Genomic DNA, 19,519 nt, shown 5'->3' with positions numbered 1-19,519 from the left:
CTCTCTCTAACCTGTCCCCCAGCTCTCTCTAACCTGTCCCCCAGCTCCTGTCTCCCAGCTCTCTCTAACCTGTCTCCCAGCTCTCTCTAACCTGTCTCCCAGCTCTCTCTAACCTGTCTCCCAGCTCTCTCTAACCTGTCTCCCAGCTCTCTCTAACCTGTCTCCCAGCTCTCTCTAACCTGTCTCAGCTCTCTCTAACCTGTCTCCCAGCTCTCTCTAACCTGTCTCCCAGCTCTCTCTAACCTGTCTCCCAGCTCTCTCTAACCTGTCTCCCAGCTCTCTCTAACCTGTCTCCCAGCTCTCTCTAACCTGTCTCCCAGCTCTCTCTAACCTGTCCCCCAGCTCGCTCTAACCTGTCCCCCAGCTCTAACCTGTCCCCCAGCTCTCTCTAACCTGTCTCCCAGCTCTCTCTAACCATGTCTCCCAGCTCTCTCTAACCTGTCCCCCATCTCTCTCTAACCTGTCCCCCATCTCTCTCTAACCTGTCCCACAGCTCTCTCTAACCTGTCTCACAGCTCTCTCTAACCTGTCTCACAGCTCTCTTTAACCTCTCTCACAGCTCTCTCTAACCTGTCCCCCAGCTCTAACCTGTCCCCCAGCTCTAACCTGTCCCCCAGCTCTAACCTGTCCCCCCAGCTCTAACTTGTCCCCCCAGCTCTAACTTGTCTCCCCAGCTCTCTCTAACCTGTCCCCCCAGCTCTCTCTAACCTGTCCTCCAGCTCTCTCTAACCTGTCTCCCAGCTCTCTCTAACCTGTCTCCCAGCTCTCTCTAACCTGTCTCCCAGCTCTCTCTAACCTGTCCCCCAGCTCTCTCTAACCTGTCCCCCAGCTCTCTCTAACCTGTCCCCCAGCTCTCTCTAACCTGTCCCCCAGCTCTCTCTAACCTGTCCCCCAGCTCTCTCTAACCTGTCCCCCAGCTCTCTCTAACCTGTCCCCCAGCTCTCTCTAACCTGTCCCCCAGCTCTCTCTAACCTGTCCCCAGCTCTCTCTAACCTGTCTCCCAGCTCTCTCTAACCTGTCTCTCAGCTCTCTCTAACCTGTCTCCCAGCTCTCTCTAACCTGTCTCCCAGCTCTCTCTAACCTGTCTCCCAGCTCTCTCTAACCTGTCTCCCAGCTCTCTCTAACCTGTCTCCCAGCTCTCTCTAACCTGTCTCCCAGCTCTCTCTAACCTGTCTCCCAGCTCTCTCTAACCTGTCTCCCAGCTCTCTCTAACCTGTCTCCCAGCTCTCTCTAACCTGTCTCCCAGCTCTCTCTAACCTGTCTCCCAGCTCTCTCTAACCTGTCTCCCAGCTCTCTCTAACCTGTCCCCCAGCTCTCTCTAACCTGTCTCCCAGCTCTCTCTAACCTGTCTCCCAGCTCTCTCTAACCTGTCTCCCAGCTCTCTCTAACCTGTCCCCCAGCTCTCTCTAACCTGTCCCCCAGATCTAACCTGTCCCCCAGCTCTCTCTAACCTGTCGCCCAGCTCTCTCTAACCTGTCCCCCAGCTCTCTCTAACCTGTCTCCCAGCTCTCTCTAACCTGTCTCCCAGCTCTCTCTAACCTGTCCCCCAGCTCTCTCTAACCTGTCCCCCAGCTCGCTCTAACCTGTCCCCCAGCTCTAACCTGTCCCCCAGCTCTCTCTAACCTGTCTCCCAGCTCTCTCTAACCTGTCCCCCATCTCTCTCTAACCTGTCCCCCATCTCTCTCTAACCTGTCCCACAGCTCTCTCTAACCTGTCTCACAGCTCTCTCTAACCTGTCTCACAGCTCTCTTTAACCTCTCTCACAGCTCTCTCTAACCTGTCCCCCAGCTCTAACCTGTCCCCCAGCTCTAACCTGTCCCCCAGCTCTAACCTGTCCCCCCAGCTCTAACTTGTCCCCCCAGCTCTAACCTGTCTCCCCAGCTCTCTCTAACCTGTCCCCCCAGCTCTCTCTAACCTGTCCTCCAGCTCTCTCTAACCTGTCTCCCAGCTCTCTCTAACCTGTCTCCCAGCTCTCTCTAACCTGTCTCCCAGCTCTCTCTAACCTGTCCCCCCAGCTCTCTCTAACCTGTCCCCCAGCTCTCTCTAACCTGTCCCCCAGCTCTCTCTAACCTGTCCCCCAGCTCTCTCTAACCTGTCCCCCAGCTCTCTCTAACCTGTCCCCCAGCTCTCTCTAACCTGTCCCCCAGCTCTCTCTAACCTGTCCCCAGCTCTCTCTAACCTGTCTCCCAGCTCTCTCTAACCTGTCTCTCAGCTCTCTCTAACCTGTCTCCCAGCTCTCTCTAACCTGTCTCCCAGCTCTCTCTAACCTGTCTCCCAGCTCTCTCTAACCTGTCTCCCAGCTCTCTCTAACCTGTCTCCCAGCTCTCTCTAACCTGTCTCCCAGCTCTCTCTAACCTGTCTCCCAGCTCTCTCTAACCTGTCTCCCAGCTCTCTCTAACCTGTCTCCCAGCTCTCTCTAACCTGTCTCCCAGCTCTCTCTAACCTGTCTCCCAGCTCTCTCTAACCTGTCTCCCAGCTCTCTCTAACCTGTCTCCCAGCTCTCTCTAACCTGTCCCCCAGCTCTCTCTAACCTGTCTCCCAGCTCTCTCTAACCTGTCTCCCAGCTCTCTCTAACCTGTCTCCCAGCTCTCTCTAACCTGTCCCCCAGCTCTCTCTAACCTGTCCCCCAGATCTAACCTGTCCCCCAGCTCTCTCTAACCTGTCGCCCAGCTCTCTCTAACCTGTCCCCCAGCTCTCTCTAACCTGTCCCCCAGCTCTCTCTAACCTGTCCCCCAGCTCTCTCTAACCTGTCTCCCAGCTCTCTCTAACCTGTCCCCCAGCTCTCTCTAACCTGTCCCCCAGCTCTCTCTAACCTGTCCCCCAGCTCTCTCTAACCTGTCCCCCAGCTCTCTCTAACCTGTCCCCCAGCTCTCTCTAACCTGTCCCCCAGCTCTCTCTAACCTGTCTCCCAGCTCTCTCTAACCTGTCCCCCAGCTCTAACCTGTCCCCCAGCTCTAACCTGTCCCCCAGCTCTAACCTGTCCCCCCAGCTCTAACCTGTCCCCCCAGCTCTAACCTGTCCCCCCAGCTCTAACCTGTCCCCCCAGCTCTCTCTAACCTGTCCCCCCAGCCCTCTCTAACCTGTCCCCCCAGCTCTCTCTAACCTGTCCCCCCAGCTCTCTCTAACCTGTCCCCCAGCTCTCTCTAACCTGTCCCCCAGCTCTCTAACCTGTCCCCCAGCTCTCTCTAACCTGTCTCCCAGCTCTCTCTAACCTGTCTCCCAGCTCTCTCTAACCTGTCTCCCAGCTCTCTCTAACCTGTCTCCCAGCTCTCTCTAACCTGTCTCCCAGCTCTCTCTAACCTGTCTCCCAGCTCTCTCTAACCTGTCTCCCAGCTCTCTCTAACCTGTCTCCCAGCTCTCTCTAACCTGTCTCCCAGCTCTCTCTAACCTGTCCCACAGCTCTCTCTAACCTGTCTCACAGCTCTCTCTAACCTGTCTCCCAGCTCTCTCTAACCTGTCCCACAGCTCTCTCTAACCTGTCCCACAGCTCTCTCTAACCTGTCCCACAGCTCTCTCTAACCTGTCTCACAGCTCTCTCTAACCTGTCTCACAGCTCTCTCTAACCTGTCTCACAGCTCTCTCTAACCTGTCTCACAGCTCTCTCTAACCTGTCCCACAGCTCTCTCTAACCTGTCCCACAGCTCTCTCTAACCTGTCCCCCAGCTCTCTCTAACCTGTCCCCCAGCTCTCTCTAACCTGTCCCCCAGCTCTCTCTAACCTGTCCCCCAGCTCTCTCTAACCTGTCCCCCAGCTCTCTCTAACCTGTCTCCCAGCTCTCTCTAACCTGTCCCCCAGCTCTCTCTAACCTGTCCCCCAGCTCTCTCTAACCTGTCCCCCAGCTCTCTCTAACCTGTCCCCCAGCTCTCTCTAACCTGTCCCCCCAGCTCTAACCTGTCCCCCCAGCTCTAACCTGTCCCCCCAGCTCTCTCTAACCTGTCCCCCCAGCTCTCTCTAACCTGTCCCCCCAGCTCTCTCTAACCTGTCCCCCCAGCTCTCTCTAACCTGTCCCCCCAGCTCTCTCTAACCTGTCTCCCAGCTCTCTAACCTGTCCCCCAGCTCCTGTCTCCCAGCTCTCTCTAACCTGTCTCCCAGCTCTCTCTAACCTGTCTCCCAGCTCTCTCTAACCTGTCCCCCAGCTCTCTCTAACCTGTCCCCCAGCTCTCTCTAACCTGTCCCCCAGCTCTCTCTAACCTGTCTCCCAGCTCTCTCTAACCTGTCTCCCAGCTCTCTCTAACCTGTCTCCCAGCTCTCTCTAACCTGTCTCCCAGCTCTCTCTAACCTGTCTCCCAGCTCTCTCTAACCTGTCTCCCAGCTCTCTCTAACCTGTCCCACAGCTCTCTCTAACCTGTCCCACAGCTCTCTCTAACCTGTCTCACAGCTCTCTCTAACCTGTCTCACAGCTCTCTCTAACCTGTCTCACAACTCTCTCTAACCTGTCTCACAGCTCTCTCTAACCTGTCTCCCAGCTCTCTCTAACCTGTCCCCCAGCCCTAACCTGTCCCCCAGCTCTAACCTGTCCCCCAGCTCTAACCTGTCCCCCAGCTCTAACCTGTCCCCCAGCTCTAACCTGTCCCCCAGCTCTAACCTGTCCCCCAGCTCTAACCTGTCCCCCCAGCTCTAACCTGTCCCCCCAGCTCTAACCTGTCTCCCCAGCTCTCTCTAACCTGTCCCCCCAGCTCTCTCTAACCTGTCCCCCCAGCTCTCTCTAACCTGTCCCCCCAGCTCTCTCTAACCTGTCTCCCAGCTCTCTCTAACCTGTCTCCCAGCTCTCTCTAACCTGTCTCCCAGCTCTCTCTAACCTGTCTCCCAGCTCCCAACCTCTCCCACAGCTAACCTGTCCTCCAGCTCAGCCTGTCCCACAGCTCTAACTTGTCCCACAGCTCTCTCTAACCTGTCCCCCAGCTCTCTCTAACCTGTCCCCCAGCTCTCTCCAACCTGTCCCCCAGCTCTCTCCAACCTGTCCCCCAGCTCTCTCCAACCTGTCCCCCAGCTCTCTCCAACCTGTCCCCCAGCTCTCTCTAACCTGTCCCCCAGCTCTCTCTAACCTGTCCCCCAGCTCTCTCTAACCTGTCTCCCAGCTCTCTCTAACCTGTCCCCCAGCTCTCTCTAACCTGTCCCCCAGCTCTCTCTAACCTGTCCCCCAGCTCTCTCTAACCTGTCCCCCAGCTCTCTCTAACCTGTCCCCCAGCTCTCTCTAACCTGTCCCCCAGCTCTAACCTGTCCCCCCAGCTCTAACCTGCCCCCCCAGCTCTCTCTAACCTGTCCCCCCAGCTCTCTCTAACCTGTCCCCCCAGCTCTCTCTAACCTGTCCCCCCAGCTCTCTCTAACCTGTCCCCCCAGCTCTCTCTAACCTGTCCCCCCAGCTCTCTCTAACCTGTCCCCCAGCTCTCTCTAACCTGTCTCCCAGCTCTCTCTAACCTGTCTCCCAGCTCTCTCTAACCTGTCTCCCAGCTCTCTCTAACCTGTCTCCCAGCTCTCTCTAACCTGTCTCCCAGCTCTCTCTAACCTGTCTCCCAGCTCTCTCTAACCTGTCTCCCAGCTCTCTCTAACCTGTCTCCCAGCTCTCTCTAACCTGTCTCCCAGCTCTCTCTAACCTGTCCCACAGCTCTCTCTAACCTGTCCCACAGCTCTCTCTAACCTGTCTCACAGCTCTCTCTAACCTGTCTCACAGCTCTCTCTAACCTGTCTCACAGCTCTCTCTAACCTGTCTCACAGCTCTCTCTAACCTGTCTCCCAGCTCTCTCTAACCTGTCCCCCAGCCCTAACCTGTCCCCCAGCCCTAACCTGTCCCCCAGCTCTAACCTGTCCCCCAGCTCTAACCTGTCCCCCAGCTCTAACCTGTCCCCCAGCTCTAACCTGTCCCCCCAGCTCTAACCTGTCCCCCCAGCTCTAACCTGTCTCCCCAGCTCTCTCTAACCTGTCCCCCCAGCTCTCTCTAACCTGTCCCCCCAGCTCTCTCTAACCTGTCCCCCCAGCTCTCTCTAACCTGTCCCCCAGCTCTCTCTAACCTGTCCCCCAGCTCTCTCTAACCTGTCTCCCAGCTCTCTCTAACCTGTCTCCCAGCTCTCTCTAACCTGTCTCCCAGCTCTCTCTAACCTGTCTCCCAGCTCTCTCTAACCTGTCTCCCAGCTCTCTCTAACCTGTCTCCCAGCTCTCTCTAACCTGTCTCCCAGCTCTCTCTAACCTGTCTCCCAGCTCTCTCTAACCTGTCTCCCAGCTCTCTCTAACCTGTCTCCCAGCTCTCTCTAACCTGTCTCCCAGCTCTCTCTAACCTGTCTCCCAGCTCTCTCTAACCTGTCTCCCAGCTCTCTCTAACCTGTCTCCCAGCTCTCTCTAACCTGTCTCCCAGCTCTCTCTAACCTGTCTCCCAGCTCTCTCTAACCTGTCTCCCAGCTCTCTCTAACCTGTCTCCCAGCTCTCTCTAACCTGTCTCCCAGCTCTCTCTAACCTGTCCCCCAGCTCTAACCTGTCCCCCCAGCTCTAACCTGTCTCCCCAGCTCTCTCTAACCTGTCTCCCCAGCTCTCTCTAACCTGTCCCCCCAGCTCTCTCTAACCTGTCCCCCCAGCTCTCTCTAACCTGTCCCCCCAGCTCTCTCTAACCTGTCCCCCAGCTCTCTCTAACCTGTCCCCCAGCTCTCTCTAACCTGTCCCCCAGCTCCTGTCTCCCAGCTCTCTCTAACCTGTCTCCCAGCTCTCTCTAACCTGTCTCCCAGCTCTCTCTAACCTGTCCCCCAGCTCTCTCTAACCTGTCCCCCAGCTCTAACCTGTCCCCCAGCTCTCTCTAACCTGTCTCCCAGCTCTCTCTAACCATGTCTCCCAGCTCTCTCTAACCTGTCCCCCATCTCTCTCTAACCTGTCCCCCATCTCTCTCTAACCTGTCCCACAGCTCTCTCTAACCTGTCTCACAGCTCTCTCTAACCTGTCTCACAGCTCTCTTTAACCTCTCTCACAGCTCTCTCTAACCTGTCCCCCAGCTCTAACCTGTCCCCCAGCTCTAACCTGTCCCCCAGCTCTAACCTGTCCCCCCAGCTCTAACTTGTCCCCCCAGCTCTAACCTGTCTCCCCAGCTCTCTCTAACCTGTCCCCCCAGCTCTCTCTAACCTGTCCCCCAGCTCTCTCTAACCTGTCCCCCAGCTCTCTCTAACCTGTCTCCCAGCTCTCTCTAACCTGTCTCCCAGCTCTCTCTAACCTGTCTCCCAGCTCTCTCTAACCTGTCTCCCAGCTCTCTCTAACCTGTCTCCCAGCTCTCTCTAACCTGTCTCCCAGCTCTCTCTAACCTGTCTCCCAGCTCTCTCTAACCTGTCTCCCAGCTCTCTGTAACCTGTCCCACAGCTCTCTGTAACCTGCCCCACAGCTCTCTGTAACCTGTCCCACAGCTCTCTGTAACCTGTCCCACAGCTCTCTCTAACCTGTCCCCCCAGCTCTCTCTAACCTGTCCCCCAGCTCTCTCTAACCTGTCTCCCAGCTCTAACTTGTCCCTCAACCTTAACCTGTCCCCCAGCTCTAACCTGTCCCCCAGCTCTAACCTGTCCCACAGCTCTAACCTGTCCCACAGCTCTAACCTGTCCCACAGCTCTAACTAACCTGTCCCCCAGATCTCTCTAACCTGTCCCCCAGCTCTCTCTAACCTGTCCCCCAGCTCTCTCTTACCTGTCCCCCAGCTCTCTCTAACCTGTCCCCCAGCTCTCTCTAACCTGTCCCCCAGCTCTCTCTAACCTGTCTCCCAGATCTCTCTAACCTGTCTCCCAGATCTCTCTAACCTGTCCCCCAGCTCTCTCTAACCTGTCCCCCAGCTCTCTCTAACCTGTCCCCCTAGCTCTCTCTAACCTGTCCCCCAGCTCTCTCTAACCTGTCCCCCAGCTCTCTCTAACCTGTCCCCCAGCTCTCTCTATCCTGTCCCCCAGCTCTCTCTAACCTGTCCCCCAGCTCTCTCCAACCTGTCCCCCAGCTCTCTCCAACCTGTCCCCCAGCTCTCTCCAACCTGTCCCCCAGCTCTCTCTAACCTGTCCCCCAGCTCTCTCTAACCTGTCCCCCTGCTCTCTCTAACCTGTCCCCCAGCTCTCTCTAACCTGTCCCCCAGCTCTCTCTAACCTGTCCCCGAGCTCTCTCTAACCTGTCCCCCAGCTCTCTCTAACCTGTCTCCCAGCTCTAACCTGTCCCCCAACCTTAACCTCTCCCACAGCTAACCTGTCCTCCAGCTCCAGCCTGTCCCACAGCTCTAACTTGTCCCACAGCTCTCTCTAACCTGTCCCCCCAGCTCTCTCTAACCTGTCCCCCATCTCTCTCTAACCTGTCCCCCAGCTCTCTCTAACCTGACCCCCAGCTCTCTCCAACCTGTCCCACAGCTCTCTCTAACCTGTCCCACAGCTCTCTCTAACCTGTCCCACAGCTCTCTCTAACCTGTCCCACAGCTCTCTGTAACCTGTCCCACAGCTCTCTGTAACCTGTCCGACAGCTCTCTGTAACCTGTCCCACAGCTCTCTCTAACCTGTCCCCCCAGCTCTCTCTAACCTGTCCCCCAGCTCTCTCTAACCTGTCTCCCAGCTCTATATAACCTGTCCCCCAGCTCTCTCTAACCTGTCCCCCAGCTCTCTCTAACCTGTCCCCCAGCTCTCTCTAACCTGTCTCCCAGCTCTAACCTGTCACACAGCTCTAACCTGTCCCACAGCTCTAACCTGTCCCACAGCTCTAACTTGTCCCATAGCTCTCTCTAACCTCTCCCACAGCTAACCTGTCCTCCAGCTCTAACCTGTCCCCCAGCTCTAACCTGTCCCCCAGCTCTCTCTAACCTGTCTCCCAGCTCTAACTTGTCCCCCAACCTTAACCTGTCCCCCAGTTCTAACCTTTCCCACAGCTCTAACCTTTCCCACAGCTCTAACCTTTCCCACAGCTCTAACCTGTCCCACTGCTCTAACCTGTCCCATAGCTCTCTCTAACCTCTCCCACAGCTAACCTGTCCTCCAGCTCTAACCTGTCCCCCAGCTCTAACCTGTCCCCCAGCTCTCTCTAACCTGTCTCCCAGCTCTAACTTGTCCCCCAACCTTAACCTGTCCCCCAGTTCTAACCTTTCCCACAGCTCTAACCTTTCCCACAGCTCTAACCTTTCCCACAGCTCTAACCTTTCCCACAGCTCTAACCTGTCCCCCAGTTCTAACCTGTCCCCCAGCTCTCTCTAACCTGTCTCCCAGCTCTAACCTGTCCCCCAACCTTAACCTCTCCCACAGCCAACCTGTCCTCCAGCTCCAGCCTGTCCCACAGCTCTAACTTGTCCCACAGCTCTCTCTAACCTGTCCCCCAGCTCTCTCTAACCTGTCCCCCAGCTCTCTCCAACCTGTCCCCCAGCTCTCTCCAACCTGTCCCCCAGCTCTCTCTAACCTGTCCCCCAGCTCTCTCTAACCTGTCCCCCAGCTCTCTCCAACCTGTCCCCCAGCTCTCTCCAACCTGTCCCCCAGCTCTCTCTAACCTGTCCCACAGCTCTCTCTAACCTGTCCCACAGCTCTCTCTAACCGTCCGCCAGCTCTCTCTAACCGTCCGCCAGCTCTCTCTAACCGTCCGCCAGCTCTCTCTAACCTTCCCCCAGCACTCTCTAACCGTCCCCCAGCTCTCTCTAACCTGTCCCCCAGCTCTAACCTGTCCCCCCAGCTCTAACCTGTCCCCCCAGCTCTAACTAACCTGTCCCCAAGCTCTCTCTAACCTGTCCCCAAGCTCTCTCTAACCTGTCTCCAAGCTCTCTATATCCCCCAGCTCTCTCTATCCCCCAGCTCTCTCTAACCTGTCCCCCAGCTCTCTCGAACCTGTCCCCCAGCTCTAACCTGTCTCCCAGCTCTCTCTAACCTGTCCCCCAGCTCTCTCTAACCTGTCTCCCAGCTCTAACTTGTCCCCCAACATTAACCTGTCCCACAGCTCTAACCTGTCCCCCAGCTCTAACTAACCTGTCCCCCAGCTCTCTCTAACCTGTCCCCCAGCTCTCTCTAACCTGTCCCCCAGCTCTCTCTAACCTGTCCCCCAGCTCTCTCTAACCTGTCCCCCAGCTCTCTCTAACCTGTCCCCCAGACCTCTCTAACCTGTCCCCCAGCTCTCTCTAACCTGTCCCCCAGCTCTCTCTAACCTGTCCCCCCAGCTCTCTAACCTGTCCCCCCTGCTCTCTCTAACCTGTCCCCCAGCTCTCTAACCTGTCCCCCAGCTCTCTCTAACCTGTCCCCCAGCTCTCTCTAACCTGTCTCCCAGCTCTAACCTGTCCCCCAACCTTAACCTCTCCCACAGCTAACCTGTCCTCCAGCTCAGCCTGTCCCACAGCTCTAACTTGTCCCACAGCTCTCTCTAACCTGTCCCCCAGCTCTCTCTAACCTGTCCCCCAGCTCTCTCCAACCTGTCCCCCAGCTCTCTCCAACCTGTCCCCCAGCTCTCTCCAACCTGTCCCCCAGCTCTCTCCAACCTGTCCCCCAGCTCTCTCTAACCTGTCCCACAGCTCTCTCTAACCTGTCCCACAGCTCTCTCTAACCTGTCCCACATCTCTCTCTAACCTGTCCCACATCTCTCTCTAACCTGTCCCACAGCTCTCTCTAACCTGTCCCCCCAGCTCTCTCTAACCTGTCCCCCAGCTCTCTCTAACCTGTCTCCCAGCTCTAACTTGTCCCCCAACCTTAACCTGTCCCCCAGCTCTAACCTGTCCCCCAGCTCTCTCTAACCTGTCCCCCAGCTCTCTCTAACCTGTCCCCCAGCTCTCTCTAACCTGTCCCCCAGCTCTCTCTAACCTGTCCCCCAGCTCTCTCTAACCTGCCCCCAGCTCTCTCTAACCTGTCCCCCAGCTCTCTCTAACCTGTCCCCCAGCTCTAACCTGTCTCCCAGCTCTCTCTAACCTGTCCCCCAGCTCTCTCTAACCTGTCTCCCAGCTCTAACTTGTCCCCCAACATTAACCTGTCCCACAGCTCTAACCTGTCCCACAGCTCTAACCTGTCCCACATCTATAACCTGTCCCCCAGCTCTCTCTAACCTGTCCCCCAGCTCTCTCTAACCTGTCCCCCAGCTCTCTCTAACCTGTCCCCCAGCTCTCTCTAACCTGTCCCCCAGCTCTCTCTAACCTGTCCCCCCAGCTCTCTCTAACCTGTCCCCCCAGCTCTCTCTAACCTGTCCCCCAGCTCTCTCTAACCTGTCCCCCAGCTCTCTCTAACCTGTCCCCCAGCTCTCTCCAACCTGTCCCCCAGCTCTCTCCAACCTGTCCCCCAGCTCTCTCTAACCTGTCCCCCAGCTCTCTCTAACCTGTCCCCCAGCTCTAACCTGTCCCCCAGCTCTAACCTGTCCCCCAGCTCTAACCTGTCCCCCCAGCTCTAACCTGTCCCCCCAGCTCTAACTAACCTGTCCCCAAGCTCTCTCTAACCTGTCCCCCAGCTCTCTCTAACATGTCCCCCAGCTCTCTCTAACCTGTCCCCCAGCTCTCTCTAACCTGTCTCCCAGCTCTAACCTGTCCCCCAACCTTAACCTCTCCCACAGCTAACCTGTCCTCCAGCTCCAGCCTGTCCCACAGCTCTAACTTGTCCCACAGCTCTCTCTAACCTGTCCCCCAGCTCTCTAACCTGTCCCACAGCTCTCTCTAACCTGTCCCCCAGCTCTCTCTAACCTGTCCCCCAGCTCTCTCCAACCTGTCCCCCAGCTCTCTCCAACCTGTCCCCCAGCTCTCTCTAACCTGTCCCACAGCTCTCTCTAACCTGTCCCACAGCTCTCTCTAACCTGTCCCACAGCTCTCTCTAACCTGTCCCACAGCTCTCTAACCTGTCCCACAGCTCTCTCTAACCTGTCCCACAGCTCTCTCTAACCTGTCCCACAGCTCTCTCTAACCTGTCCCCCCAGCTCTCTCTAACCTGTCCCCCAGCTCTCTCTAACCTGTCTCCCAGCTCTAACTTGTCCCCCAACCTTAACCTGTCCCCCAGCTCTAACCTGTCCCCCAGCTCTCTCTAACCTGTCCCCAGCTCTCTCTAACCTGTCCCCCAGCTCTCTCTAACCTGTCCCCCAGCTCTCTCTAACCTGTCCCCCAGCTCTCTCTAACCTGTCCCCCAGCTCTCTCTAACCTGTCCCCCAGCTCTAACTAACCTGTCCCCCAGCTCTAACCTGTCCCACAGCTCTAACCTGTCCCCCAGCTCTCTCTAACCTGTCTCCCAGCTCTAACCTGTCCCCCAGCTCTCTCTAACCTGTCCCCCAGCTCTAACCTGTCCCACAGCTCTAACCTGTCCCCCAGCTCTCTCTAACCTGTCTCCCAGCTCTAACCTGTCCCCCAGCTCTCTCTAACCTGTCCCCCAGCTCTCTCTAACCTGTCCCCCAGCTCTATATAACCTGTCCCCCAGCTCTCTCTAACCTGTCCCCCAGCTCTCTCTAACCTGTCCCCTAGCTCTCTCTAACCTGTCTCCCAGCTCTCTCTAACCTGTCCCCAGCTCTCTCTAACCTGTCTCCCAGCTCTAACCTGTCCCCCAACCTTAACCTGTCCCCCAACCTTAACCTGTCCCCCAGCTCTAACCTGTCACACAGCTCTAACCTGTCCCACAGCTCTAACCTGTCCCACAGCTCTAACTTGTCCCACAGCTCTCTCTAACCTGTCCCACAGCTCTCTCTAACCTGTCCCCCCAGCTCTCTCTAACCTGTCCCCCAGCTCTCTCTAACCTGTCTCCCAGCTCTAACTTGTCCCCCAACCTTAACCTGTCCCCCAGCTCTAACCTGTCCCCCAGCTCTCTCTAACCTGTCCCCAGCTCTCTCTAACCTGTCCCCCAGCTCTCTCTAACCTGTCCCCCAGCTCTCTCTAACCTGTCCCCCAGCTCTCTCTAACCTGTCCCCCAGCTCTCTCTAACCTGTCCCCCAGCTCTAACTAACCTGTCCCCCAGCTCTAACCTGTCCCACAGCTCTAACCTGTCCCCCAGCTCTCTCTAACCTGTCTCCCAGCTCTAACCTGTCCCCCAGCTCTCTCTAACCTGTCCCCCAGCTCTCTCTAACCTGTCCCCCAGCTCTATATAACCTGTCCCCCAGCTCTCTCTAACCTGTCCCCCAGCTCTCTCTAACCTGTCCCCTAGCTCTCTCTAACCTGTCTCCCAGCTCTCTCTAACCTGTCCCCAGCTCTCTCTAACCTGTCTCCCAGCTCTAACCTGTCCCCCAACCTTAACCTGTCCCCCAACCTTAACCTGTCCCCCAGCTCTAACCTGTCACACAGCTCTAACCTCTCCCACAGCTCTAACCTGTCCCACAGCTCTAACTTGTCCCATAGCTCTCTCTAACCTCTCCCACAGCTAACCTGTCCTCCAGCTCTAACCTGTCCCCCAGCTCTAACCTGTCCCCCAGCTCTCTCTAACCTGTCTCCCAGCTCTAACTTGTCCCCCAACCTTAACCTGTCCCCCAGTTCTAACCTGTCCCACAGCTCTAACCTTTCCCACAGCTCTAACCTTTCCCACAGCTCTAACCTTTCCCACAGCTCTAACCTGTCCCACAGCTCTAACCTGTCCCACAGCTCTCTCTAACTTGTCCCACAGCTCTCTCTAACCTCTCCCACAGCTAACCTGTCCTCCAGCTCTAACCTGTCCCCCAGCTCTAACCTGTCCCCCAGCTCTCTCTAACCTGTCTCCCATCTCTAACTTGTCCCCCAACCTTAACCTGTCCCCCAGCTCTAACCTGTCCCCCAGCTCTCTCTAACCTGTCCCCCAGCTCTCTCTAACCTGTCCCCCAGCTCTCTCCAACCTGTCCCCCAGCTCTCTCTAACCTGTCCCCCAGCTCTCTCTAACCTGTCCCCCAGCTCTCTCTAACCTGTCCCCCAGCTCTAACCTGTCCCCCAGCTCTAACCTGTCCCCCAGCTCTAACCTGTCCCCCAGCTCTAACCTGTCCCCCAGCTCTCTCTAACCTGTCCCCAGCTCTCTCTAACCTGTCCCCCAGCTCTCTCTAACCTGTCCCCCAGCTCTCTCTAACCTGTCCCCCAGCTCTCTCTAACCTGTCTCCCAGCTCTAACCTGTCCCCCAACCTTAACCTCTCCCACAGCTAACCTGTCCTCCAGCTCCAGCCTGTCCCACAGCTCTAACTTGTCCCACAGCTCTCTCTAACCTGTCCCCCAGCTCTCTCTAACCTGTCCCCCAGCTCTCTCTAACCTGTCCCCCAGCTCTCTCTAACCTGTCTCCCAGCTCTAACCTGTCCCCCAACCTTAACCTCTCCCACAGCTAACCTGTCCTCCAGCTCCAGCCTGTCCCACAGCTCTAACTTGTCCCACAGCTCTCTCTAACCTGTCCCCCAGCTCTCTCTAACCTGTCCCCCAGCTCTCTCTAACCTGTCCCCCAGCTCTCTCTAACCTGTCCCCCAGCTCTCTCCAACCTGTCCCCCAGCTCTCTCCAACCTGTCCCCCAGCTCTCTCTAACCTGTCCCACAGCTCTCTCTAACCTGTCCCACAGCTCTCTCTAACCTGTCCCCCAGCTCTCTCTAACCTGTCCCCCCAGCTCTCTCTAACCTGTCCCCCCAGCTCTCTCTAACCTGTCCCCCAGCTCTCTCTAACCTGTCCCCCAGCTCTCTCTAACCTGTCCCCCAGCTCTCTCCAACCTGTCCCCCAGCTCTCTCCAACCTGTCCCCCAGCTCTCTCTAACCTGTCCCCCAGCTCTCTCTAACCTGTCCCCCAGCTCTCTCTAACCTGTCCCCCAGCTCTAACCTGTCCCCCAGCTCTAACCTGTCCCCCCAGCTCTAACCTGTCCCCCCAGCTCTAACTAACCTGTCCCCAAGCTCTCTCTAACCTGTCCCCCAGCTCTCTCTAACATGTCCCCCAGCTCTCTCTAACCTGTCCCCCAGCTCTCTCTAACCTGTCTCCCAGCTGTAACCTGTCCCCCAACCTTAACCTCTCCCACAGCTAACCTGTCCTCCAGCTCCAGCCTGTCCCACAGCTCTAACTTGTCCCACAGCTCTCTCTAACCTGTCCCCCAGCTCTCTCTAACCTGTCCCCCAGCTCTCTCTAACCTGTCCCCCAGCTCTCTCTAACCTGTCCCCCAGCTCTCTCCAACCTGTCCCCCAGCTCTCTCCAACCTGTCCCCCAGCTCTCTCTAACCTGTCCCACAGCTCTCTCTAACCTGTCCCACAGCTCTCTCTAACCTGTCCCACAGCTCTCTCTAACCTGTCCCACATCTCTCTAACCTGTCCCACAGCTCTCTCTAACCTGTCCCACAGCTCTCTCTAACCTGTCCCACAGCTCTCTCTAACCTGTCCCCCCAGCTCTCTCTAACCTGTCCCCCAGCTCTCTCTAACCTGTCTCCCAGCTCTAACTTGTCCCCCAACCTTAACCTGTCCCCCAGCTCTAACCTGTCCCCCAGCTCTCTCTAACCTGTCCCCCAGCTCTCTCTAACCTGTCCCCAGCTCTCTCTAACCTGTCCCCCAGCTCTCTCTAACCTGTCCCCCAGCTCTCTCTAACCTGTCCCCCAGCTATCTCTAACCTGTCCCCCAGCTCTCTCTAACCTGTCTCCCAGCTCTAACCTGTCCCCCAACCTTAACCTCTCCCACAGCTAACCTGTCCTCCAGCTCCAGCCTGTCCCACAGCTCTAACTTGTCCCACAGCTCTCTCTAACCTGTCCCCCAGCTCTCTCTAACCTGTCCCCCCAGCTCTCTCTAACCTGTCCCCCAGCTCTCTCTAACCTGTCTCCCAGCTCTAACCTGTCCCCCAACCTTAACCTCTCCCACAGCTAACCTGTCCTCCAGCTCCAGCCTGTCCCACAGCTCTAACTTGTCCCACAGCTCTCTCTAACCTGTCCCACAGCTCTCTCTAACCTGTCCCCCAGCTCTCTCTAACCTGTCCCCCAGCTCTCTCTAACCTGTCCCCCAGCTCTCTCCAACCTGTCCCCCAGCTCTCTCCAACCTGTCCCCCAGCTCTCTCTAACCTGTCCCACAGCTCTCTCTAACCTGTCCCACAGCTCTCTCTAACCTGTCCCACAGCTCTCTAACCTGTCCCACAGCTCTCTCTAACCTGTCCCACAGCTCTCTCTAACCTGTCCCACAGCTCTCTCTAACCTGTCCCCCCAGCTCTCTCTAACCTGTCCCCCAGCTCTCTCTAACCTGTCTCCCAGCTCTAACTTGTCCCCCAACCTTAACCTGTCCCCCAGCTCTAACCTGTCCCCCAGCTCTCTCTAACCTGTCCCCAGCTCTCTCTAACCTGTCCCCCAGCTCTCTCTAACCTGTCCCCCAGCTCTCTCTAACCTGTCCCCAGCTCTCTCTAACCTGTCTCCCAGCTCTCTCTAACCTGTCCCCCAGCTCTAACTAACCTGTCCCCCAGCTCTAACCTGTCCCACAGCTCTAACCTGTCCCCCAGCTCTCTCTAACCTGTCTCCCAGCTCTAACCTGTCCCCCAGCTCTCTCTAACCTGTCCCCCAGCTCTAACCTGTCCCACAGCTCTAACCTGTCCCCCAGCTCTCTCTAACCTGTCTCCCAGCTCTAACCTGTCCCCCAGCTCTCTCTAACCTGTCCCCCAGCTCTCTCTAACCTGTCCCCCAGCTCTATATAACCTGTCCCCCAGCTCTCTCTAACCTGTCCCCCAGCTCTCTCTAACCTGTCCCCTAGCTCTCTCTAACCTGTCTCCCAGCTCTCTCTAACCTGTCCCCCAGCTCTCTCTAACCTGTCTCCCAGCTCTAACCTGTCCCCCAACCTTAACCTGTCCCCCAACCTTAACCTGTCCCCCAGCTCTAACCTGTCACACAGCTCTAACCTGTCCCACAGCTCTAACCTGTCCCACAGCTCTAACTTGTCCCATAGCTCTCTCTAACCTCTCCCACAGCTAACCTGTCCTCCAGCTCTAACCTGTCCCCCAGCTCTAACCTGTCCCCCAGCTCTCTCTAACCTGTCTCCCAGCTCTAACTTGTCCCCCAACCTTAACCTGTCCCCCAGTTCTAACCTGTCCCACAGCTCTAACCTTTCCCACAGCTCTAACCTTTCCCACAGCTCTAACCTGTCCCACAGCTCTAACCTGTCCCACAGCTCTCTCTAACTTGTCCCACAGCTCTCTCTAACCTCTCCCACAGCTAACCTGTCCTCCAGCTCTAACCTGTCCCCCAGCTCTAACCTGTCCCCCAGCTCTCTCTAACCTGTCTCCCATCTCTAACTTGTCCCCCAACCTTAACCTGTCCCCCAGCTCTAACCTGTCCCACAGCTCTAACCTGTCCCACAGCTCTAACCTGTCCCCCAGCTCTCTCTAACCTGTCCCCCAGCTCTCTCTAACCTGTCCCCTTACCTGTCCCCCAGCTCTCTCTAACCTGTCTCCCAGCTCTCTCTAACCTGTCCCCCAGCTCTCTCTAACCTGTCCCCAGCTCTCTCTAACCTGTCCCCCAGCTCTCTCTAACCTGTCCCCCAGCTCTAACCTGTCCCACAGCTCTAACCTGTCCCACAGCTCTCTCTAACTTGTCCCACAGCTCTCTCTAACCTCTCCCACAGCTAACCTGTCCTCCAGCTCTAACCTGTCCTCCAGCTCTAACCTGTCCCCCAGCTCTCTCTAACCTGTCTCCCATCTCTAACTTGTCCCCCAACCTTAACCTGTCCCCCAGCTCTAACCTGTCCCACAGCTCTAACCTGTCCCACAGCTCTAACCTGTCCCACAGCTCTAACCTGTCCCCCAGCTCTCTCTAACCTGTCCCCCAGCTCTCTCTAACCTGTCCCCTAACCTGTTTCCCAGCTCTCTCTAACCTGTCCCCCAGCTCTCTCTAACCTGTCCCCCAGCTCTCTCTAACCTGTCCCCCAGCTCTAACCTGTCCCCCAGCTCTAACCTGTCCCCCAGCTCTCTCTAACCTGTCTCCCAGCTATAAGCTGTCTCCCAGCTCTTTCTAACCTGTCCCCCAGCTCTCTCTAACCTGTCCCCCAGCTCTCTCTAACCTGTCCCCCAGCTCTCGCTAACCTGTACCCCAGCTTTCTATAACCTGTACCCGAGCTCTCTATAACCTGTCCCCCAGCTCTCTATAACCTGTCCCCCAGCTCTCTCTAACCTGTCCCCCAGCTCTCTCTAACCTGTCCCCCAGCTCTCTCTAACCTGTCCCCCAGCTCTCTCTAACCTGTCCCCCAGCTCTCTCTAACCTGTCTCCCAGCCCTCTCTAACCTTTCCCCCATCTCTCTCTAACCTGTCCCCCATCTCTCTCTAACCTGTCTCCCAGCTCTCTCTAACCTGTCTCCCAGCTCTCTCTAACCTGTCTCCCAGCTCTCTCTAACCTGTCTCCCAGCTCTCTCTAACCTGTCTCCCAGCTCTCTCTAACCTGTCTCCCAGCTCTCTCTAACCTGTCTCCCAGCTCTCTCTAACCTGTCTCCCAGCTCTCTCTAACCTGTCTCCCAGCTCTCTCTAACCTGTCCCCCAGCTCTCTCTAACCTGTCCCCCAGCTCTCTCTAACCTGTCCCCCAGCTCTCTCTAACCTGTCTCCCAGCTCTCTCTAACCTGTCTCCCAGCTCTCTCTAACCTGTCTCCCAGCTCTCTCTAACCTGTCTCCCAGCTCTCTCTAACCTGTCTCCCAGCTCTCTCTAACCTGTCTCCCAGCTCTCTCTAACCTGTCTCCCAGCTCTCTCTAACCTGTCTCCCAGCTCTCTCTAACCTGTCTCCCAGCTCTCTCTAACCTGTCTCCCAGCTCTCTCTAACCTGTCCCCCAGCTCTCTCTAACTTGTCCCCAGCTCTCTCTAACCTGTCTCCCAGCCTTAACCTGTCCCACAGCTCTAACCTGTCCCACAGCTCTAACCTGTCCCACAGCTCTAACCTGTCCCCCAGCTCTCTCTAACCTGTCCCCCAGCTCTCTCTAACCTGTCCCCCAGCTCTCTCTAACCTGTCCCCCAGCTCTCTCTAACCTGTCCCCCAGCTCTAACTAACCTGTCCCCCAGCTCTAACCTGTCCCCCAGCTCTCTCTAACCTGTCTCCCAGCTCTAACCTGTCCCCCAGCTCTCTCTAACCTGTCCCACAGCTCTAACCTGTCCCACAGCTCTAACCTGTCCCCCAGCTCTCTCTAACCTGTCCCCTAGCTCTAACCTGTCCCCTAGCTCTAACCTGTCCCCCAGCTCTAACCTGTCCCCCAGCTCTAACCTGTCCCCCAGCCCTAACCTGTCCCCTAGCTCTAACCTGTCACCTAGCTCTAACCTGTCACCTAGCTCTAACCTGTCCCCCAGCTCTCTCTAACCTGTCCCCCAGCTCTCTCTAACCTGTCCCCCCAGCTCTCTCTAACCTGCCCCCCAGCTCTCTCTAACCTGTCCCCCAGCTCTCTCTAACCTGTCCCCCAGCTCTCTCTAACCTGTCCCCCAGCTCTCTCTAACCTGTCTCCCAGCTCTCTAACCTGTCTCCCAGCTCTCTCTAACCTGTCTCCCAGCTCTCTCTAACCTGTCCCCCATCTCTCTCTAACCTGTCCCCCAGCTCTCTCTAACCTGTCCCCCCAGCTCTCTCTAACCTGTCCCCCCAGCTCTCTCTAACCTGTCCCCCACCTCTCTCTAACCTGTCTCCCAGCTCTCTCTAACCTGTCTCCCAGCTCTCTCTAACCTGTCTCCCAGCTCTCTCTAACCTGTCCCCCAGCTC

At 57.0% G+C, this 19,519-nt stretch overlaps 1 protein-coding gene across 1 annotated transcript in view; it reads left to right on the top strand.

The window, feature by feature from the left end:
• LOC110499571 (AT-rich interaction domain 4B) overlaps window positions 1–19,519 on the top strand; it is a 192,398-nt gene that overhangs the window by 56,006 nt on the left and 116,873 nt on the right. The gene's annotated exons all lie outside the window — the stretch shown is intronic.

Source organism: Oncorhynchus mykiss, chromosome 20 (genome assembly GCF_013265735.2).
Source record: "Oncorhynchus mykiss isolate Arlee chromosome 20, USDA_OmykA_1.1, whole genome shotgun sequence".
Lineage (NCBI taxonomy): Eukaryota > Metazoa > Chordata > Actinopteri > Salmoniformes > Salmonidae > Oncorhynchus > Oncorhynchus mykiss.
The sequence above is the reverse complement of the archived record's forward strand: the minus strand, read 5'-3'. Positions and strand labels throughout refer to the sequence as shown.